The sequence below is a fragment of the Hyposmocoma kahamanoa genome, unplaced genomic scaffold (assembly GCF_003589595.1).
Source record: "Hyposmocoma kahamanoa isolate Upper Pololo Valley unplaced genomic scaffold, ASM358959v1 87, whole genome shotgun sequence".
NCBI lineage: Eukaryota > Metazoa > Arthropoda > Insecta > Lepidoptera > Cosmopterigidae > Hyposmocoma > Hyposmocoma kahamanoa.
Window position 1 is genome coordinate 1,879,108 of NW_020654422.1, and position 20,581 is coordinate 1,899,688.

Consider the following 20,581-nt stretch of genomic DNA (forward strand, 5'->3'; position numbering starts at 1 on the left):
GAAAGAGTTCGTCGAGGGAAGTACTGCCTACTTTACCTATTTGTGCCGCCATGTGCGTAATGTGTTCCGGATTTGAAGTGTAAGTTTTAAGAGGGTGCTGTTGAAAGAACAGGCACATGGGACTTGTCAACTTATGTCTTAGGGTGACGGGAGCAGTGTCAGTGCCCCTCAGATCTTACCTAAAAAAAAACAAAATACAGGGTGATAATCAATAACAGGTTCAAAAATAAAAATAAAAGTAAAAACTAAAAACAAAATGTGATTAAAACACATAACTGGTGATACATTGTTACTTCTCTTTCTCGGCGTTGGTATCTATAGCCTTGGTCGCACTATTTTTCCAAACATTTACCGCCACACACAACCCTTAAGCTTGCTTAATTTATATTGCCGCGGAATAGAATGGAAGTAAAAAAGTTCCTCAAAATTCTCGAGCTTTCTCGGGAATTGCCGCAATTACCGCGAATCCAGGTACGCAGTGGCGCGGTACGACATCGAGCGTTTACGAAATAAATACAGAGATATAAAACTTTACAAAATGTTTCATATTGGCCAAAAACTTTTAGTTTTTCCATAAATCATGAACCCACATATCTCTTTTCTTGTTTCTGATTACAACTTTTTTTAACCGACTTGAAGAAAAGGACGAGGTTCTCAATTCGACTGTATTTTTTTTATATGTATGTTACGCGATAAGTCCGGTATTTCGAACCGATTTTCATGATTCTTTTTTTGTTGGAAAGAGGGTACCTCCGTAGTGATGCTATTTAATTTTGAAGAAAATTATCCACCTTTAAAGGTGGCTGTTCCTTCACGCATGAAGATTCATTTTTATAAATAGCGCCTAAATTTTATTATGAGGAGCAATTATTTTAATTTTGCTATTCTCCAATTCGATGCGTTTTTCTCTCTCAATATACTTGAAGTAGTGAGAACCGATTTTTATTATCTCCTGTGTCAAGTCCCGTATAGTGGCGAACTAGGAATGAATCCGGGTTTGCGCACTTTCCGGTAACCGATTTCAATAAAACTTGGTAATTATATGTAATTCCACGTACGTTTGAGGTCGGTTTTTTTAGTACTCTGTACTGAGATTATTATGGTATCAAATGACGGGTCGAAAAAGTCGTGCACCTAGTGGTAAGCGACACGGCTGTCCACAACAATTGCAATGCCGCTGACAACTTTAAACCGCAAAGATCTGAGGGGCACTACCACTGAGCCCACCGCCATGAGACATAAGTTAACAAGTCCCATAATATGCCTGTAATTTCACCAGTACCCTTACTCTTCAAAACCGAAACGCCGTGTCGCTTAGCACCTGTTATGGACAGGCTTGTCGCGTACCATCAGGCGCACGACTTGATAAAACAAATATAGTGTCTACCGTGTTGTATGCTCTAAGCAATTACAAGTTAGTCAAGAACGATATCTTTAGTTATTCCATACAACATTCCATTCCATGTGCATCTGTTATAAGGGCCACTAAATAAACTTGATGTATTAAATCTACAAACGTTTGTGTTCCCTTTACAATAGCCAAAAAGTTTCTTAAACGGTTACGTCTCAAAATTCAATTTTGACTCCACATCTAAAACGTGTTTAACAAAAAAAATTGTACAAATTTTTCATTACTCGGGAATTGAACTCACGACCTTCATCCAATTACCTGCGGCTTACTGTTAAATTCCATCTCAGAAGTCGTGATTTAACCTATTATATGACCGTTATGTGACCAAATGTCTGTAAGAGTATCTGCGATTACTTCTAAGTTATAAACATGTAAATACAGACAACGGACCATGATTGTCTCGGATCGGAACGGATCATGATGGTTATCTCGTAATTGTTTTAAAAATGTTTTAACTCGCCTTGTGGCAGTATTGTGTAAGAGCGGAGAAGCATGCAACAACATTACCTAATTTATTAGCTGACTTCCTTTCAAAACTCAATTTGTTAGCACGTGCTGTTTAATAGTAAATTTCAATAAATTATTAATTTATGAAATAATTAGTAGTCAATTATCGGTAACAATAAAATGGCAACACGAACGGCAGTGAGGAAGAGGGCACGCTGCCGTGTCAGACGTATCTCATGTATCTCACGAAACATAGTTTTGAGAAAACGCTTTAAAGCTTTTTTTCGTAATTTGCCTTTATTTTACGAAGATTTTGTGCAATGTTAATTCCGCCTCCCCCTTTGCATCATAAGGGGACTAGACGTAGACTGGAGTTCCACCAATACATAGTTAGCGAAGCATTAGAGAAACAAAGCGTTACGCTTCCACATTTTTATGGTAAACGGCTATGAAGTAGAATTCTCTGCTTGCAAACTTATGCCCTGAACGCTATAACTAGAGCCTTTTCAAAGTGTTTATGCTTTATTGACGATCTCATCGTTATTTTTCATCAAGTGAGATGGAGGTCTTCCAAATCTTCGTACAAACTCAGTCACGAGTAACTCATGTAACTTTAGTTATCTGAGATACATTTTGCTCGTCCTGTGCGAAACTCGTCGCGGTCATAATATTGTAACTTAATTTACAGTATGTAGCTATAATTCACTATAGCAAAATCAAAGTTACAATATTCAAATAAATGTTTGATGAGTGGATGCAGTAGGTAGAAAAAATACGATTCAGAGTTCTTACCCGTAACTCATGTATCTTAAGTTAACGGATATACGTCTGGGGGTCTACTCTCGATCGCCGTCCGACATCCGTCCGAAACAATTACTGTCAAATAAGTAATATTCGACAAATATAAAGACAAGTATCAAGAATGAAGCTTCATTCGCATCACGCGTCTTTTCATTTGGTCAAGTATTGCTTATTTGGCAGTAATTGTTTCGGACGGATATCGGACGGAGATCGAGTGTAGACCCCCTGACACGGCAGCTCACGAGTTTTCGGATAGAGGCGCGGTTATAACTAGTAATCCATTTACATAACCCGTCATTATCATCCAATCTTTCCCATTATTACTACAATACCACAAACAAACAGCGATTTCAATGGGACAAACAACCACTCCCAATGTATTATTACATATCGTCGCTGTTGTATAGAAAGGGCGAAAGCGCCATTTCGAAAATTTGTTCAAGGGAGCATGTGTTACTTCAATTGTAATAATAATAAACTAAATTTAATGTAAAACAGAACGTAAATATTTTGAAACAGTGTAAGGTTGTATACTACTAGTATAGAAAGACGTACAAAATACCCTGAAGAGGGTGACCTTGACGTTACACGAATATCGTACAAATCTGCAAACCATATTAGATTTTACGTAAAATCGATCAGTTCCATCTAACGTCTTTAGAGAGAACTACAAAATACTCATGCTTGGTTATAGCTAAGTATTATATTAAATAGGTTTTTACAACCTGTTATTTATGTTTATCGAACGATACCGTTCATTAATGTGCTCTATAAATTGCATTTGGTGTGAGACACTGGCGTCTAAAGCCGGCGGCACACACCCGACTGACGTGCGACTTTACGATTTGTCTTGTTCCGCTAGCGGCTATTTGTTGCAAACACGCGACCTGAGTTTATAGAGCTAGGTAAAGTCATTGAAGATTACTGCAATTTATTATGTAATATAAAGAAAGTCCAAAGTTCTTAAGCAAAAACCACAAAGATAGTTTTTTTATATCATCACAAACGTTGAATAGCTGGAAGTACACAATGCGTTCGTATCATCTATGTAATATATTTTTTTATAATAAACTTTTATTATATAATAGTACATTTTTAATAATGAGCTGTCTCCGTGTCGTGGTCGAACGGTTACCAAGCTGCTTTTTTTCTTTATGTAAAAAAAATGCAGCTTTGCCACGCAGAGGTTTCGTGTTCGATTCCCGGGCCGAGATAAATATTTGTATGGCCTACATTTATTTCTCTCGTAAGTTTGGGTGTAATTTGTGGTTGTCTATGTGCGCGTCTATGGCACCCGCGATACAGGGTTTCCCTAGTGCGCGGCTATGAGTGGGCGTGCGTGTTTTTTTTATGATACTAAATGACGGGGTAAATAAAATCGTGTACGTCGTTGTAAACGACAAGCCTGTTATGATAGCTGCAGTGTCACTCAGACCTTCAAATCGCAAAGACCTCAGGGGCATAGCCACAGTCACTGCGCCCATCACCCTGAGACTTAAGTTGACAAGTTCCATATGCCTGTAATTTCACCAGCACCCTTATTCTTCAACATCTGAACGCAGTAACATAACAGGTTAGTGGCAGTATTTCCTTGGGCGAACTCTGTCACAAGGAGCTTTACTGTTACTAAATTCATATTGCGGAAATCACCATTTTCACTTGTTCTTTACGCTCTATCTATTGGTAGCTGAAGACTTGTAATCAGATGCAAACAGAGATTGAATGCTAATAATAAGCATAGTGATAGGCTCACTCCACCGCTTTCATGCCATATATAGCCGATATGAAACACGCGAGAAAACTTACCAGTTTTTCCGGTAGCAAAAAACCAGCGCGCGACTGGTCTTGTGACTTTACAATCAGTCGCTCGTGTGTGGGAATTGTGGAGAAATGATTATTGGTTGCTACTTGATTGTGTAACAAGATTGTTTTCTATTCAAAGCACTACTGCTTAAAACTGCTTAAATACGTACGTGCCCTACGTAGGTAGGGCAGTGGCGGATTTGCAGTCTTGGCCGGCCTAAGCAACAGGCCAGGTAATCAGTACTAGCCGTCCCTTTCAAAGTACTCATCATCATATATTGGTAAACTACACAATGAATTTACTTTATTGTCAACTTTTGTCGAAATCGATTCAGAAATTTATTAACTATAATAGATGCAAGTTTTTAATATTTTCGGCGGTTTCAGATTTAAATAAATCATTTATAACAGTTTTTTCACGATTGGCTACCCCTAAAATCTGGCCGTACTAGGCCAGGGCCTACTGGGCCTTAGGGCAAATCCGCTACTGGATAAGAGGAATAGCGGGGGAAGAGGGACTTGGAGTCCGAATCGAAAGTGTTTAACACTATAGTCTCTAAATCGATTTTAGTAGCAGTAGAGCCTCCTTATGAAAGAGTTCGACCATGGAAGTACTGCCGCCAAGCAGTAATGTGATTAGCAAGCATTGCCGTGTTTAGGTTTTGAAGTGTGCTGGTGGAATTACAGGCATATGGGACATATGTCTCAGGGTGACGGGCGGAGTGGCAATAGGTACTCGTCAAATCTTTGTGATTTAAAGCTCAGAGCGGCACTGAAAATGTTATGGACAGGCGTATCGCTTACCACCAGACGCACGTCTCTTGGTATCATAAAAAGAAGTCGATAAAACAGACAAACAAATTAGTTATCATTATTTTAAAGAGATGTCGCTCGCTATTCTGTGCTCCAAATCCAAAAGGCGGAAAAAACAATTTTGACAGTTACGAACTACGTACATATTTTTTTATAAAGTCAAGTTTTACATAACACGTGTATATTACTTAGACTATTTTTTTTCCATCCTCTAAGGTACATTACCTTTTCAAGGAATAGGATGACACCATCTTTTGGAGGAAATGAAACGTTAGCGCCGTTTGCACGTTTTCGGCAAATACACTGTAAGTATTGCATTTAGCGTAATGATTGTTCAGCATGTTCAACATGTAAAGCTGATAAACAAAAACAATTAGTTTAATGTAGTGCAAATATTTTTACAAGACTTTTCTTCACACTTACTCGTAAATGGTATGATTGTATGTCGGCTTACCTGACTATAATGCCCCAAATAAAACCCACGGGTCTTTATTGTTTCCATTACAGGCATGGTTGGTAAGGAGTTTTTTTTTTATTTGTAGCAAGCATTTTACTTAAGTTCAAAATTAAAACATTCGATTAAAATGTTATCTAAACAGAAATTATAATTGATTTTAATTATTTTCTGTATAAAAATTTTGCTAATTTTTTTACAAAATCCATAATGGCTAAATGTGTTTGCTTTTTACAACATTTTAGTTCGCATTGTATTACCCATGGAAGAATTGAAAGAAAAAAACAAAAATCCCGCCATTTACCAAATCCATAGTACTTGTATTGTGAACCTTATTTATATTGTATTTATTTCCTCGGAAATGTCATGAAAAACATTTGCGAAATGACAGACGGTAAAAAATACATAACTCGAGATATTAAAGCCCTCAGCCTTTGGCTTCGGGTTTCTAATAGACCCCCCGTTAGTAATTTCTTATTTACCATACACAATGAACTAATATGTTCTTCCTAGAGCCTGGTATGTTCCTCTTATTCTACCTCACTACATATCGTATTATATGATGACCTCGATAGCGGTAAGCACTGAGCACTAAAGTTTGGTAATGAACTTTTTTGATTTAGTTCCGGTCCGAGTGTTCTGGGTAATGACCCCGAAGCTAATTTCTTTGCTCTGGTACTCGTAGTAAAGAGATTTCTTATTCAAAGTCAAAGTAAATAATTCATTCATCACACAAACAGTCATTTATTCCATAGTTAAAATTTTTACTCTTGAAAACGTTATTTTTTAAGCTACTGCTCGTTCACTACGCTGACCTCCCTGAGAAGAACGAGCAAGAAACTCTAGGAATACACTTTCAATAATTGTCTGGAATCTAGACTCATATTGTCTTTCCATATATCTTTATCTAACATATACTCTTCAGTTTTGTAATATGACTTTTCAATTAAAATACTTTTACATGTAAGTTTTAAACTTAGGAAATGATAACCTTAACATTTACTCCGCAATCTTATTGTAAAAACGTATTCAGTTTCCCATACGATAATCGTTTACCTTAGTTAAACGAAATCAATCAAAAGAGTACCATGAGTTTGGACTTAGTTCTAAATTAATGTTTTGGATATTTTCTTTGTTAATGAAATTATGTGTATTTTTACGGGCATACAATTGTAAATGTACTGTGATACCACAGTCATAATACCAGTCTCCTTCAATAATAATAATTATTATGATTAAGGTAAAATTGTTAGAGTAAATAAAGCACCAGAAAGAAGAAAATAAATAAGCAATTATACATAATTGAAGCTTTTTAAGAAGCCATATTTTTTCATAAATAATTGGCACCCTTGGTGAAATAAAGTCACATCTGCAAAATTACACCTTTTCAGGAGAGATGTTTCAAGGTTCCACTAACGAAATTAGTAGATATCTTTTTTATGCTTACGAGGGCCATTTGGTACGTCCGTGACTTTGAGAAGAAAAAAGACACCTTGAATTAAACTATAGTTTATTATTGTAAGTAATCTTCATTTTAATTCACATTACCAGCGAAGTTGATAACTTTTCTATGCTTACGAGGCTGTTTGCTCCGTCCGTGACATTGAGAAAAAAAAAATTAATTAAATTATGGTTTATTTTTGAAGATAATTTCCTTTTAACTCTATACACCTTTAACAGCGATATTCCAACTTCTTCAACCCATTAAAAAAAATTTTTGTCCAACTCTGAAAAGCAGACATAATATGTTTCAGCTATCACTTCCTTATTTGATGCAAATCTTTGTTCACCAAGCCATTTGTTCATGTTTGGGAAGAAGTAAATGTCAGATGGGCCCAAATCTGGTGAATACGGGAGTAATTTGACAAATTTTGATGTTGTAAATGTAGATGAGAAACGGAATACTGGAAATTCCGTTTTCTGTATCTTCAGAAAATGTGCCGTTCTCATCCTTTTATATTTCTTCGTTTTTTATTTTCGCATTAATTAAAAAAAAATAAACGTCTGTTTTTCACATTTCCCAACGACTTTAGATAAGAACATTCACAGCATCTACATGTTCCAAAGTGTTGAATTTTGTCAAAGACTATCAATGCCGCAGTACAGTGGACAGACATGACAGTCTATGCCTATTCGGAATGAGCTATTGATGATAATGATATTTGTCCATAGTTGGGGAATCAATCGCTCATCATCTCATCAAGTCGCTATTAATTGCATAAAATGCTTTTCAGTTAGCTTCGACGCAGGGGCCTTCCCCTTACTGTTTATAATTATTATAAAAAGAAAAATAAATTAAGTAAAGATACAGTCGAGTTGTTGAAATTATTGATGTTATGTTATGTACTTTTCCTTGCGGAAAGACAAAGATCATTAAACCCATGCAGCCTATCCTTTTTTAATATTTTTTATATATGGTAGCCATAGTAACCATTATATTCATATTGTCCCTACTCTGTTATTGTGTAGTCAGAACATTCTGTTGCTTATTAATCTATGTAATTGAAGTGTTATATCTTCACCGCACATCAGGGAAACACAGCGTGTGTACGGAACGCGCCGCATCTACTACGCTAGTACATAGATATCGTTGCATTTATTTGACATAAATTGGTTTGCAAGGAACGGTATAAATAATAACAAATATAATAAATCTATATTAAAACAGCTTATGGTATAGGCCCTAAAACACCATCCTAATCAACCTTAGTGTTAACATACATTTACGTTTATATTTGTGCAGCTGTATAAAGTTAATAAAATGGTACACAATATGTCTACAAAAATCCCTAGTGTTTGTTTAAACAACGCTATACAATGCAGTTGTCCCTCGTTGATGTGAATGAAGAAACCATGGGAATTTATTTATCTTACCGCATTACTGAATTGGTGGAACGGTACACACCGCTCGGTATAATGTTCTACCCTCAGAATTACGCCTTATGTTAATGAGCACTACTACTATACAATAAGCACCTACTTAGAAATTTGTTGACCATGTTTACGAAAGTCATTTTGAATTTCTATGTAAGTATGTGTTCACTTCAATTTCTATATCTCTATCTGTGAATGAAGTATTCGTCTGTAATTTATTGACGATAAGATTGTTTAATATCTTCTCAACTTTCATCAGAAGCATTTCGCGATTGCTTCTGCTTGCTTGAAATTAAATAATGTTTTCTTATCTAAAATCACGCATATTTGTTTTTTTTTTCAAACAAACCAACATTTCGAGCTCTTTACAGGTCCCATGGTCTCGTCGTCAAATTATGAAAAAAAATAAATATACGATTTGGATGGAAAAAAACATTAATTTCCAACCTGTATAAATCATGGTATTTTTTTTTTGTCTTATTTGAATAATAAATCGCTGCCTTTATACTTCTATAATAACGCAATTTTGCCCATCTCCTTACGTCAAATTATTCTTATTGCGGTCGTACACGTTACGGTCTATCGGAGAGGTCTACATGTGCTTTACCTGCACAGGTAGACCACTCCAGTAGACCTTATCGAGTATGACTGCCATTAAAGAAGGTGGGTGCTTTATTCACGATAAAGCTTCTCTTGCTCTACTCCTCGCTGTATACTTACTTTGAAGGCTCAATGACCCAAATTGTGTCTTGGCTTTCGACAGGAGATTTTATAGCGCCCCCCGGTTCTGAGCCTGCTGCTTCCAGCTACGTCCTTCAGTCTTTCTGAATTTCATCACTCCAGCGGTACTTAGGACGTTCGACTCAAATACGTTTTCTTTCCGATTCTCTCCCATTCCCTGCACGTGAACGAGCCAGCAGAATCTCGCACCTTTAGTTTCCCCTACTCGTCGCTGTATACTTAAGTAGTTCAAATCGTAGTATTCTGCTATACTGCGTTATTTTATAAAGGTGGAGATATATATCCGCGATTTTAGATCCGTAAAATAGTTCCATTAAAACATAAAATATTAAATAAAACGTGATTCTCATAAGATGATTTATTTCTACAGTCAGACTACAAAGGAAAAAGACCCGATACCAAAGATTAAATATCTTCCCGCCAAAACCGCCAAATGTCAGAGAGGAATAGGTTTGGCGGTATTGGCTATGACCAATAATAATACCAAAAGATGATAACAGATGGCAGATTACAAACAAAATCTGTAGTTGCGACACAGGCGATGGCATTAAGAAATATTAATTGGCAACACCGATGTAAAAATAGAATGTCGTCTGTCATTCAAATTTCCTAACAATAACAACTTTAAATAATTGAATTTAGTGTGAAAAGATGTTACAAATTCTATGTAACAGTTTGCAAAAGTGATACATTCCAATAACCATTTGTTCGAGTATGATACAATATACACTGTAGTACGCAAAATACGACCTGATCATCATGATGCAACCCAGCAAAAGTTAAAATGATATAATATGAAAAGTAGTTACGTAATAAAGTTAAAATAGCAGCAGGTTCAATTAAGGTACTAATTATAGGCAAAATGAGTTTATGTTGCGTGCAAGCATTAATTTTACATTCTATGTACTTCCTTTGATCTGGATCTTTTCAATCACATGTGCGATTTCGGCGAGGACAGCACTGAGTAGGCATTTATTTGACTAATAGAGAGGCTTGCAACTGCGAGCTGCTAAGTGACAAAATAATTTAATGAGATATCATAAAAAACCATAACTCAGTTTTAGAATATTGAAATTGTTTAATGGTATTTCAGCTATGCGTCGTTAGGGTAAGTTCGGATAAGACGAACACGTTAACTAATTTTGACTGTTTTTGAAAGAGAATTTTGTACTTTATTTTTTGCTATTTAAAACGGTTATTTGACCATTTGTCACTTAGCCTTTAGTTAGTGGACGGCAGCATTCTTATATTATGTTTCTCTTTGTGAGGATATGTAATTGTCTCTCAGTTGTTACTAATATTATATAAGTTAAGTTAAGTAGTTAAGCTGTTGATCTTCCTTTTAAGATAAATGAAATTGGAGCCGCCAGACCCAAAGTAGATGACGATCAGGAGCTCGACGACTCGTAAAATCAAAGACGATTTTAGTTAACTGTGTTATATTTTAAAATAGGTGACTGGTTAGTTACAGGAGTAGTGCTGTTAAATCGATACAGTGATAGTTTCTGAAGGGGTACAGTTTTAAAAGTGAACGGTCCTTTTGACCTTTTTAGTTACGTACAAAATTCGTTACAAATGTGGTAGGGATTAAAAAGACATATCTGTTGTTACTCGATTGGTTCAAAATAGGCCTACGTAATGTGCCGTTGACGAGCAGCGTTTTGTTACTGCTTTGGAAATTATGTTAAAATTACAAAAATTGTTGCGTTCGCAACAGAAATAAATAATCCAAGCGCTAACAAAGTAAACCACGTACATACTAAGTTACAAATTCTAACCGGTTATGGAACCAGATATAATATAAAATGTCCCTTGAATATCAAAAATAATGGAGACCCTTACGCTCCAGCTTTCATGAGGGCAACACAACACACATACGAAGGCTTAGCTCCGTAAGAACCGTTGACAAAGTAATGACACCCAACAGACATAGCGCTCCACCCTAACACCCCATCTTCTTTAACGAGTTGTAAGGGTATACATTCTACAGTGTGTAACGAACCGTAAATGATAAATTTAACAACGTGTTAACTGAGAATCTTCATTCTGGACATGAATTACCGTGGTCGATTTTAAAGTATTTAAATAGCCTTCGGACACAGGTTAACTGGAACAAGGACAATTGGTTCTTTTTTGTCGTGCCAAGTGACGGAACGACCAAGTCGTGGGCCTGGTGGTAAGCGACTCCCCTGTCCATAATAATAATAGCAATAATAATAATAATAGCCGTAAATTATTAGGGTGAAAAGAAAGCTTCTACAGAATCTTGCAAAAAGCTGTAATTTTAAATACATGCCGCATCGTCAGAAAGTTCATGCAGATGGAAGAGGACGAAGTAGGATTATATTGATAATGATGATGACAATGACAATGAAAATGACAGTGATAGTGATAGTGACAGTGACGGTGACAGTGACAGTGACAGTGACAGTGACAGTGACAGTGATAGTGATAATAATTTTATTCAAATGAAACATACAGCACTTACTAAACTAATTTACAAATTACGAATTGGTTTTATGAGCAAACAAGAATTAAACCATCATAACCTATTCTAGGTACGAGATCCGTTATGGTAAAATTAAATAACCACTCCTTTGGTTGCAGCTAAAAGTGAAGTAGTGTAGTTGCATAACAGTTGCAGTGCCACTCAGAGCTTTAAATCACAAAGATCTGAGGGGCACTGCTACTGCGCCCATCACCCTGAAACATAAGTTGACGAGTCCCATGTACCTACTTGTAATTCCGCCAGCACCCTTACGCTTCAAAATCGGAACGCAATAATGCTGACATTACAGCTTGGCGGCAGAAATAGGTAAGATACATATAGATACATATATAGCACTACTGCTACTAAAAAAACTTGTTCTGTTTAATATAGGACATAACACTTGGTGAGGACGTTTATGTTTATTTAAATAAATAGAAAATATATTTATGTGAAGAGATCCAAGAGCCTCCTCGCCGAACTTCCTAGAGGCCTGTAGTGGTTGCGCGCCCGCTGCGCGATGGCTCATGTCCGTTAAATTGTACTGGTCGATGTTAGATCGCCACTCTAGTGCTTATCATCGATACTTCGGAGAAGGAAGCGCGTAAATACGAAACTACAAAAATTTAAACATGATTGAAAAGGACCAATTTAGCATGATATAGTGCCGGCCGTACCTTACTAGATTATAGAAATTGAAAGTAAGTAATTATTTATAATAGTAACACTTATACGTTTTCATAACACCAGTGGCATTTTTCCAATTTTCTTCACAAGCGTAACGACTGTACGATTCAATTTAATCAATTTTTAATAGTTTCAATATTTATTAGACGTTTATTTAATAGATTCAGGTGAAAAATCGTCCAGGGAAGCACTGCCACCTTGCCTATTTCTGCCGCCAAGCAGTAATGTGAGCATTACTGCGTTTCGGTTTCGAAGGGTAAGAGTGCTGGTCAAATTACAGGCACATGGAACTCATCAACTTGTCTCAGGGTGCACAGTGGCATTGCCTCTAAGATCTTTGCGATTTAAAACTCTGTTGCACTGCAACTGTTATTGATAGGCGTGTCGCTTACCACAAGGCGCACAACTTGTTCGTCCCCTCACTTGGTATTATAAAAAAAATAAAAAGTTGTCGACTAATTTCGTTCGTAGAATCCTTAAACCTCTCTCCTGAAAAATTTACATTTTGCAAATGTGACTTTATTACACTAAGGGTGCGAATTATTTACTTGAAATAAACAACAATCAATCGTCTATATTTATTTACTCCACCCAGACTTAAATCGTATTACAATCTGCATAAGAAATACCGTAAACAATACCATAAAGCCACACCATAGCATGGCAGAAGTATCCATCTAAAGCAGCCCCTTATTTCTGCCATAACGGAGACTTCGACATCTACGTGTTCAACCTGAGGGCCACAAGGCTAACGTATACAAAATCTAAAGACTGTTAAAAAATCAACCTTACGTTCCTCTGAATAAGGTTTAACATAGTTTCATATTATTGTACATTGTCTGTGCAATCGTGCGTGCCTCGAGTGCAGGGTTACCCCTACAAATGAATGTAAATATACCTGCTATACTACACATACCTACGTAGAGTGATGTGAAAAGTGCAAAAACAATAAACCCAGCATCATCTTCTAACGGTTACAATATGAATAAAGTAATTAACGTAACTTTTAACGCTATTTCCTGAAGACCTGAATTATAAGGTTTTTCAAGCAATTTACAACTTTACGTTGGTGAAAAGTGGGCCTTTATTATCTATCTATTTCCGAGTAAAAGTTACGTTATTAACTAATGTCCTATATTGAAATCGATAAGCGGCGTGATTGCCTTCGTCTCGAATCTAAATGATAGTAACCGAAAAAATTATGTTAGTTAATTTGAATCCTGTTTACTATTAAAATAAATAACAATAAATATTTAAATTTAAATTTTGTCGGGCGCAGTGGCAGTGCTCCTCAGATCTTTCTGATTTAAAGTTAGGGACAGACGTGTCGCTTATAGACGACTTGTTCGTCCCGTCCCTAAGTATTATAAAAAAAGAAAAAGAAACGAAATTAGTACTTAATTTTTTTACTCTTAAATTCTTGTAGTTCGTATTATTTTCATGACTTTAGTGTCTTTCTTTTTCTTATTGTGTCGATCCTTCTTTTATTTTGAGCTCAAGAGGCAATTGTTGCATGGTCTACATTGGGGCACCGCAATCACAACGGGTTAGACTAGCATCCCTGAATACCCATTTATACATTTTGTGCAGGTGCAGAGGCACCGACTTATCTATGTCCGAAGTCGGTTCAAGGACTTCCACACGGGCCAAATCGTAACCTGGTGGTACTTGCTCTTGAGTGACGATAAAACTGTCATTGTCGGACTATTGTTCACTACGTAATTTCCGTGGCAGTTTTTATTATTACTGGTGACATTAGATGATTTAAGTATTCGATTTCTTATCGTGCAATATATTTAATAATTACACAATAATATACTTGAATAGTTAAATAATAAAAATTGGCCAGGAAATTAGGTAGTGAACACTAGTCCGAGAATGACCGAAAACCAGGTGGTAGGGGATTTTTCTATTTCCACACGGCGCACCTAGTGACAGTCGGATGGTCACAAGCCGTTGTGGTGCGCTGGTAACCGTTACGACTTTTGGGGCGAGCTGGCGCGATTTGAGTGTGATGTGCTAAGTTTGTCGATTTATTATTGATTTAAACGAAGGATGATGATTTTGACTATATGCTTTAGGCTGCCGATCCTAGAGACATAATACAAAATACAATAATTCCGGGATCTCAGAAGGAGGCATTATCCACTCTATATGTATTATGTCCTTATAAATATATAAAATACAAAGTATATAAGTAAATATTCTTTTCACCTCACTAGCTCGGAAGGCTTTCTTTCTCATTAGAAATTTGCGCGCAGGAGCGTTTTTTCCACGCTAGCAATGTGGAAAAGGTATTTGAAATTCGAACTTCACGATGGACTGGGGTACACCTCATTTTTCTTTGGATGAAAAAAAAAAGATAATGACACGTTCAACTGCGCGATTTGTCGTACAATACCCATTTATGTAATATAAATCCGTTGGTATATTTTATTCTTATTATTGTTGACATTAAATTGACAATGATTACTAATTGTGTTTATTAAATTATTTTAATTCGTCATTTTCCTTAGTACTTTTTTTAAAATTCTTTATTTATTTTCAAAAGGAGTCTAAGTTAAGAGTTTCTAAGTCCTGCCGTCATCGTCGACGTGGTCTACCACATGTCTTTTTTCAGTTATAGGGCTTCCACTACATGGTCATTTTGGGGAAAAAAAATATTTCCAATAATACGCCATGGCGGCGTTCTATAATGAGCCAAACTGTAAACAACAACAAAGTAAATATCTTTATAATGATTTACGAAACATCAATTTATAGCTTGTTCCATTCAGTGTGTGACCTAGAGTTCCAAGTGGTGTGACATTAATGAACATAGCCTGTACATAGTTCCTCTATAGCCCGTACTAACTGTCTGCCCTCTTGACCGATTCTCAGCTCAAGTCGCGCGTTTCTTGCTAGTTTGTTGAAATGGGAAAAAGCCACAGGCGACAGCGAGAATACTTAATACGAACATAACATATCGATGGTAGAAATTTGAAATGTCGTAAGGGACATTTTGTCGTAAGGGAAAATTCCCATATGACATTCCAAATTTCTATATAAATGGCCTGAATGTTTTCCTTCACGCTATGATATCGCATTGTTAATACAATATTTATTATAATATTTTATTTATTTTTATTTCTATTTTACTCTACCTAATATCCAGCGCTGAGACTCTGTTCCAGAAAGCTGAGCTGGCTAACATTTCAGCTAATATTGTGTACTTTAGTTTTAAATCTATTGTCTTCTTTTTGGTTTTAATAGATCTTTTATCTAGTTGTTATGTTTGTAATATTATTTGTGAATTACTGAATAAACGTTTTTTTCTTTAGTGTGTTAACCCAAAAAGTGTATTTTTTCAGAATCGATGAAAAACGAATTACTCACTTCCCGTGAAAGATTATCAAATTTTATGTATAGGATAAACTTTATTACAGACATCAAAACAAATTTGTACTTGCCAAATTAAAGGGTAAAAATATTTTCATATTTTTGTAAAGGACTGTATGGTCTAGAACTAGTTCATTAAAACTTTGTCTCATTTTAGGTTAAGTAGATATGTTTTAATACTATGATGTAGAGAATCAAAATTTACGTTCGGCAATAGTAAAATCTTGAATTTCAGATGTTTTGACTTACAACACTATTGTAATAGTAGTACGATATAGTGTTCTTCTCTCTTCGGTCTCTACGGCTAGCAACGTATTCTATCTAGCAATGAAGCAGTATATTTATATGGAACGTGAAATAAATGTACTTTAGATTTTTTAAATATTTTTAGTCGTATGTTAAAAAAACCTTTTGTAATTCCTAAGGGTGACCCAAGATCCTAAACAAAATTGCTCATTTTTCCAATTTTTCAACTTGACATACGATTTGTCGGATCAACGGATTTTGTTTTGGGGATTTCTAATACTATACACGGCAAGCGGGTTGGTGAACGCGGGTGCTTGTTCGTTTAGGGCTGGTACCCACTCTTTTGCAACCCGTCCGTTTATTCGGAATATCGTAGCATAAAAAGTGACTAATTTTAATATTCTATAAAAGTTTATTTACCCGCTATGCTTTTCAATTAAACCACTATAGCAGCTCGGTTTTTGTCGCCAAAGCCTACGGTAATTCAGTTATGCCTCACTTGATTGATTGATGGCTCATTTACCGGCTTATAGTTACAGTCGCCGTTTGTATGAATTGTTTGATAGCGTTCTTCTACAGGTCTTCCACCGCAAATGACCGTAGAGTTCGTTTAATATGCTGGTATTGATTGACTGGTAATTGCGATGAACGGTAAATGTGTAATTTAGTGTAATTGGTTGTTAATTAATACTAAAAATGTTGTTTTATGTTTGCGACTTCCTTGGTGAACTACACGATACTATAGTATCGTATCAAGTTGTACAAGCGTGCATTGCGAGATACCAGGTGCCAAACTCTGAAAATTTTATTGGATCCACTGGTCATTGTAATTTCATTGAGATTACATTGCAATTATGATAATATCAGTAGATATTTAGTAGCATAGAGTGAAAGAGTTCGTCGAGGGTAGTACTACCTTACCTATTTCTGCCGCCAAGCAGTAATGTCAGCATTACTGTGTTTCGGCTTGAAGGGTAAGGGTGCTGGTAAAATTACACGCACAAGGGACTTGTCAACTAATGTCTCAGGGTGATGGGCGCAGTTTCAGTGCCCCACAGACCTTTGCGATTTAAAGCTCTGAGTGGCACTGGACAGGCGTGTAGCTTACCGCCAGGCGCACGACTTGTTCATCCCGAGCGTATTTTGCCTAAATCAAAAAAGTATAAATAGGGGTCAATGTGCTGAAAAATTAACTTTTTAACTTCTTTTTAACTTTTAGTCTTAAAAATGTTTGCGAATAAATGGTAGAAAAATCAAAAATTATTTATAAATGTTTTTTTAGTTAAAATGCTCTTACATAGCTTTACATACATCAGCATCATCAGCATCAACATTGATTTTATTTCGTGTAGTATTTGTGTATGTCTTTTTCACCAATATTTCTAAATTGTCCAAATTAAAAATTCTTTTCTCCTAAAATTCTCCTCAATTGACTTTGAACATTCTTTCCCTGGACTCTTCATATAATATTAGTAGACTACGCCTTCAACGAGTCATCGCCTCGCCATTGAACACCCCACGGTCCGTTGAAACAGCGCGCGTCGACGGAACAACTCGTGTGGCACTCAGTCCGTTGAAATCAACACAGTTGCGACGACGCAATGCCCGTGTGGCATCTCCTGACATTAACACACTTTAAAAAAGGAGAAGGTTCTCAATTCAAATTACTTTCTTATATGTTACGCGATGACTCCTACATTTGTAAACCGATTTAGTGGTGGTTCCATTCACATTTGAATAGAATACGTTTATTTGCCATAATACAGTAATGATAAAGGTCTATATATTCTATATATTCTTATAGTATTCAACCTGCAAGCAGATGTGCAAATATTAATTTCATGTTTGGTTTCTATTGTGAATTGCACTTCAAATTCAAATTCTAAGTATTGTCAAAAAATGTGTCAAATGTGTGTCAAAAGCCATTTTGTCAATTGCAATTTAAAAGTATGTCCTTGCAACAATTAAATTTCATTTGGTAGATTGTTGTAAATAATTATACACGTGTTGAAGCAGTTTTTCTTATAAATTACTTTATGGCAAAAAGGTTGGTACAAAAGACTCATAATTTTTGCTCTAGTCTGCCTTTGATTCATTTCACCACGTGTTTTGAAATATTGAGGATAAGTTTTGACAAATACACAGATATGCCTAATGTACATGCATGGTAAAGGCAGTAAGGTTAGTTTTTTTAACAGCGCTTTACAGCTGTTGTCGAACCACGCAACGCAGATCGCCCGAACACTCTTCTTCTGAACTTAGAAGAAAATGTTCTACTGTAAGGGTGACTCAGAGGATGAATCCGGTTCATCACCCACTTTCCGTTAACCGATTTCTATACAGGTTTCATTCAAACAGTCGCATCCACATACAAACAATTTGTCCACTCATTCACCCTTTCACGCACCATCCTCATCAAACCACACCACCATAGAACACGACCAAGTTTGTTACACACACATCCGTACATACGTACTCGAAGAGATATAAGTGAAGCCAGACCACCGCCGAAGAATTTATCTATGTACGGAAAAATGACATAGTTTATGTTACATTGTATTAAAATATTTTTTACATGATTTTTGTTTGTAATAATAATAAATGAAAAAATAAAAAATAAAACTTTGACAAATAGATGTAATTCCATATTTTTCCAAATTTTTGAGGATGTTTTTTTTATAAAAAAGTTAGGAGTTCCGCTTTTCCTCATTGTAATTACCAGTATTGTTGATTTTACTTAACAATTACATAAAGTAGGGTGTAAAGTGCGAGTGTATGTGGTGTACGTTCCCGTTTTGTGTATAGCTTGTGTATAGCTGTCTGCGAGCCCCTATAATATCAAATTTCACGACAACTCAACTGCCTCCGTGACCGAACGGTCACCATGCTGGACTGTCACGCCGAGGGTTCGATTCCCGGGCTGAGAGAAATAGTTGTACAGCCTTCATTTAGGTAGTCTCTCGTGAGCTTGGGCGTAATTTGTGTTTGTCTATGTGTGTATCCATGGCACCCGCGCTGCAGGGTTTCCTTAGTGTGAGGCTGTGAGTGTGTGCGTAAAAAAAAGAAAAAGAAATGACAAAAATCACGTGTTCACGGGAAAAAGTTGAGAAAAAAACGAGTCTTGTGCACTTATAATAAAGCACAATTTGTATGCTCTTAAAACTATCATTAGCTCATAAAGAGCTTTCTATATTAGTTTCCACTCTAAATGTAGCAGCCACTTATACGCTTATAGCGGCAAGCGTCGTTTTATGGAATGAGAACTTACGGTTTTGTTAGTTTTTACTGCCCTACGAGTGCCTTGGAAACCACTAATGGAATAGAATGTGAAAATTCAGTTAAATTATTATGCACTTTTGTTATCCATTCTAAACCAAAGTCGTGGCAAATATAACTAACCTAACTTGACCACATCTTAAGGAAGTAATGAAATTTCGTAAACACTAAATAAAACTATATACATATATTTAATAATAAATATAATAAATAAATGTTAAACAACATTACATTAATTGCTCTGATCCCAAAGTAAGTAGCTAAAGCACTTGTGTTATGGAAATCGGAAACAACGACGGTACCACAAACACCCAGACGCAAGACTATTATACTACACTGACCCGGCCGGGGATCGAACTCGGGACCTCAGAAATGGTGACACCATGGAAACCGGTGTGCAAGCCCACTCTACACAGAAAAAAAGGATTTCTACTAATAAGAAAGAGCAATTTTTCAAAATATTTGCTTATTCTGAAAAAATATTTATTTAAAGTAATAAAATATTGTCATTACAAAGATACTCTTTTTCTAATATAATTTTACTCTTAACTTTATTCTAACTTTGAGACAAATACATTCACTTCAAGATTTTATTTCATTTCTAATTAATTAATTGGACATTACTCACTTCAAGAAATTCAAAGAAATTTAAAGACATTTAAAGAAACTTAAAGAAATTTTTACCTCTTACATCAAATTAATAATCTTAAATGAATTCAAAATTTCTTGGGTGTATTTTAAGAAAATATATTCTTAAACAAAAAAAGAAGTAGTTTTCTATTCAGATTAATATTTTAATTTCTAGAGTATATTCTTAAAGCAACATTTCGTTGCGTTTTCATAGTCAATGTTGTAGTGACATGTCGCCGAAGGCGCACGCGGTAACGATTGCTTTTACTTGTGCTTGTAATCATAAAAATTAAAAACAGTCATTTATCCAAAGAAACAATACGTAGTATCTCTAGTTTGTTAGGGTGTTATTTATAGTCATAATTTAAGAAATTTGGTTACAGCATGAAATCAAATTACACTTGTGTAACAAGCACAACTCTAACGTCCAATTAGTTCCATCAGGCCACTGATGTTTGACACATTAGTTGTACTCTGAAACGCGCTATCGTTTTGTTAACTTCGATAGTATAAAGTCATGTCATATAATGTA